The sequence below is a fragment of the Tachyglossus aculeatus genome (assembly GCF_015852505.1).
Source record: "Tachyglossus aculeatus isolate mTacAcu1 chromosome 12 unlocalized genomic scaffold, mTacAcu1.pri SUPER_6_unloc_3, whole genome shotgun sequence".
Classification (NCBI taxonomy): Eukaryota; Metazoa; Chordata; class Mammalia; order Monotremata; family Tachyglossidae; genus Tachyglossus; species Tachyglossus aculeatus.
In genome coordinates, this window is record NW_024044830.1 from 6,637,082 (window position 1) to 6,641,853 (window position 4,772).

A 4,772-nucleotide genomic window follows, 5' to 3' on the forward strand; every position below is an offset into this window, starting at 1 on the left:
AATCCATCCACAACTCCATGACTGACAGCAGATCCATTTCTTTCCAGAGTGGTGTCACACAAGTCTTCTTGGTAGTTTTCTTTGCAGCTGCACAATAGTTTGTCCTCACGGTGATGTTCTATGACCGCTACGCCTCCATCTGCCTCTCCCTGCGCTAGAAGGTCGTCATGAACAGAGAAACCTGTGGGAAGATGGCGGCCTTGTCGGGGCTCAGTGGGGGCCTGTTTGGAGTCTTGTTTTCAGCTTCGACCTTCTCCCTGTTCTTCTGTAGGTCCAGCGTCGTTGAGCAGTTTTTCTGTGACATCCCCTCTCTGCTGAAGATCACCTGCTCTGAAGACCACGTCGCCGTCGACGTGGGATAGCGTCTATCCGCTGGGATAGCGTTAGACTTCCTCTGTTTCATTATCATCATCGACACATAGGTGCGCATCTTCCGGGCCATGCTGAAGAGGCTGGCCGCCGAGGGCTGGGTCAAAGCCTTCTCAACAAAAATGTCTCACCTTGGCGTCATCAATCTCTTTGTCATGACTGTGTTTTCTTGAAGCCACCCTCAGATTCCCCCTCTGTACTGGACCTGCTGGCATCCGTATTCTACACGGTGGTGCCCCCGTACCTTATCCCCCTCATTTACAGCCTGAGGAACAGGGATGTGAAGGTGCCATGCAGAAGACTGTAAAAAGGTCACTCACCAAGCCTCCGTTCTGGGACAAAATATCTCCTTCCTTGTGCAAAAAATCTCGCACCACCACTTATCCAAGGAATTGGCATTGGACGTAGCCAAATACTTAGTTATCCTATAGCGTTCACAGAAAACACTGGACGTTGATGAGTTGTCAAAATCTTGGAGGGAGGCAGCTAAGACTGAAGTATGACTGAAATTCCAGTTTGGCAGAGGCATCGTGGCCTAAAGGAATGGGAATCATTCTAGACTTTAAGCTCATTGTGGGCAGGAAACGTGTCTAACAACTCAGTTATATTGAACTTTTCCAAGTGCTTAGTACAGTGCTGGTCCCAGAGTAACATGTTTTCTCAAGAAGCTTACAGTCTAAAGTAATAAACCTTACCTACACTATCCTGAGGGTCTGCAGATGCATTTAGTCTAGAGATGGTCACTGACAGATGGTGGGAAGAAATAAATTAGCTAAATCCACCTTGAGAAGGTAGAATTCCAGAAAGTCTTTGAGGGTGGGATATCTCTGGGCTGGGAAATTGAGAAGGGTGGATTTCCAGACCAAAGGAAGGGTGGGAGCCAGAGGTGGGAGGAGGAAACATCGAAAGTAAGTCACGGTAAGAAGGTTCTTTTTGGAGGGTTGGTTGAAGAAATCAGATAATGAGGGGGAGAATTAGAACAGGTGGATGGCACTGAAGCCAGTGATCAGGCATTCACTGAAGTCAACCCAACTACAATCTGTTATTCCTTTATACTGTAAGCTAGTTGTGGGCAGGGACTGTGTCTGTTTATTATTCTATTTTATTCTTCCCAGCATTCAGTACAGTGCTCTGCACACAGAAAGTGCTCAATAACTACGACTGAAGGAATTCATTTTCCACCTTACAGGAGCTGCTGCAATCAGGTTCCCTGTGGTAGAAGCTGTGTGTGTCTGTGTATGTTTGTATATGTGTACATTTTTATTTGTGCGTGTGTGTGTGTGTGTGCGCACGCGCGTGCACATGAGCGCCCGCAAAAAGTATTGGGTAGTGGAAGCCACAAACAAGTTAAGGCAGTGGGTAGGGTTGAAGACGAAGATAGAAAAAGATCTCCCTCCAGACTGTAAACTCGATGTGGTCAGGGGATGTGTCTACCAACCCTTCTGGGGTGGTGGAAGGGAGAAAATCTCAGAAATTCCCTTAAAATAGACCAAAATAATGTGAAAATCTGGACTTTATAATAATAAAAATAATTATGACATTCGTTAAGTGCTTACTATGTGAAAAGTACTCTTCTAAGCACTGGTGAGGATACCAGGTGATCAGGTTGCCCCACGTGGGGCACACAGTCTTAATCCCCATTTTACAGATGAGGTAACTCAGTCACAGAGAAGTGAAGTGACTTGCCCAAAGTCACACAGCTGACAAATGGTGGGACCTGTATTAGAACCTATTACCTCTGATTCCCAATTCTGGACTCTTTCCACTGAGCCATGCTGCTGCCTTGGGTCCGCTTCTGGACATCTGGCAGGGCCGGGATTAGAACCCATGGCAGGGCTAAGGATCTCAAAGATAATTTTGAATTCAATAACTGTCTCCTCTCCTTAGAGAATCACTAGCAAATGTCCTGTCAGTTTCTTCACTCATCCCATCAATGGACTGTAAATTTGGCTCTTCCCTCATCAAATGCAGAAAGTCAGTGCTGCCTCCCAAAAATATCCAACGCCTCCAGGGTCATGGGATTCCTCCTGCTGGGTTTCTCAGAGGTCCGGGAGCTGCAGCTGGTCCATGCTGCGCTATTCTTCCTGGTCTACCTGGCGGCCCTAACGGGGAATCTCCTCATCGTCACCGTCACCGTCCTCAACTGGTGCCTCCACACACCCACGTACTTCTTTCTCAGGAACGCGTCCGTCCTCGACCTCTGCTACATCTCCATCACCGTCCCAAGCCATCCTCAACTCCCTGACCGACCACAGAGAAATCTCCTTCCTGGCTGTTTTTTCCAGGTCTTCTTCGTGAGTCTTTTTGCCAGCACAGAGTTCACCATGCTCACGGTAATGTCGTACGACTGATACTTGGCCATCTGCAGTGCTCTCTACTATGAGGTCATCATGAACCGCAGGACCTGCCTTGAGATGGCAGTCAGGTCCTGGCTTACCGGGGCAATATTCGGAGTCTTGGTTTCAGCTGCGAAAGTCTCTCTGCCTTTCAGCAGGTCCCATGTGATCGCACAGTTTTTCTGCGATGTCCTGTCGGTAATAAAACTCTCCTGCTCTGAAACGTATGCAGCCTTCAAGGTGGCTGTAGCCACTGGTGCCTGTTTCAGTGTCTTTTGCTTCGTCTCCATCATGGTCTCATACTTGCGCATCTTCCGGGCCGGGCTGAGCATGCCAGCCTCCGAGGGTCGGGCCAAAGACTTCTCGACCTGTCTGCCCCACCTCGTCCTCGTCACCGTTTTTTCTGCACGGCCGCCTTTGACCACTTAAAGCTGACTTCCAGTTCTTCCTTCCGGCTGGACCTGATGGTGTCCGTGTTCTACACCGTGGTGCAACCCAATTCCAAACCCCCTCATATACAGCCTGAGGAAAAAGGACGTGAAGATGGCGATGGGGAGGGTCCCGGTTGGGAGTCTTTTCATCTGAGATAGAAAATTTCACTCTGCAAGGACTGACTCTAGGCAGACTTGGGCAGCCTGCAGAGATCTGTGTATATGTCATTAGAGACTTTTCCTTGATTCACGCTGCTTATTATCAATGGCTTTGACTAGTGTGGTAGAAAGGTTCTATCCAGCTGTTCTTGACTGGTATTCAAATATAGTTCCCATGCCTGGAGATGGATCTATGCACTTGGATTCACCCCCTTTATTCACCACCAGCAGCGGGTAGAGCTGGTGGTAGCCTGGGAATCAGAAAGACCTGGGTTCCAATCCTAGCTCTGTCATTTGTCTGCTCTGCTTGTCTCTCTATTGTCTTGGGAAAGTCACGTCACTGTTCTGGGCCTCAGAGAATGGGGATGAATACTGTGGGACCCATGTGGGACATGGACTGTGTCCAACCTGATTACCTTGTGTCTACCCCAGTGGGTAATACAGGGCCTGGTAGATAGTAAGTGCTTCACAAATGCCATTAAATAAAATGGAAGAGGTAGCTGAAGAAGGGTGTTTTAGGCTTAATTTTGATCCCCAAATCTGGCCCAGAAGCCAGGAGCGGGAGTACATGTTGAATTTTTCCAGCCACTTAATGCTCTCAGTTTTCACTCAATAAACACTATTATGATTTCTCTTTCTACTTTTACCGTTGCTACTATTACTATTAATTGCATAATATAATTCAATATTTAAATATTAACTAATTCAATCAATCAATCAAATTTAAGTACAACAGAAGGCCAAGGTTCATTCTTTGCACAAAAGGAGCTTACACTTTTCAAAATGTTACAGGTGCCTGTGACACACAGCCATTCAGTGGCAGAACTGGAATGAGATCTTGGGATCTTTTTCTCTTTTTTGCGAAGTTAATCTGAATAATACATTCAACCATGACTAACCAAATGGGCTAGGGTGCCAATTCTCCCTACCACGAAATATCTCCAATCCCCTGAGTTGAAACAGAAAGCTTTTACAAATCATGGAAAAAAAAAATGATGAGTCCGTTAAGGTTCTTCCAGGAAGGAGTCTCAAAGTGGGAACCACATGGGACTGGGCAGTCATTTAGGTTGTGGGGGCCAGGGACACAGAGAGCCCACGATCCCGGCCTTCTTAGATTCCCGGATGTTCAGCCACCTCAGTGTAGCCCTGGGCCTGTCCTCCCAAGGGAATCCCCCAGGAAATAACCCGGCCATCGTCTGAGGGGAAGGTGCAGGCATTCGGAAAGTTGAGAGAGGGAGGAAGGATCCTGACGGCTTGCACCCCTACCCAGACCTTCCTGTCACCTCCACCAGCATCCAGGATGGACAAGATGAAGTGAGCCTCTCTCTCACCAGAGGTCGGTGCTTCCCAGCCCAAGACAGGCCCTGTGACTCTGGAGAGGAGCAGGAGAAGGTTGAGGGGCGGGTAAGGGAAATTTCAATATAAGCCCAGAATAAGAGGATCAAAGTTATAATTTCTTCTATTCTTTCATGTTACG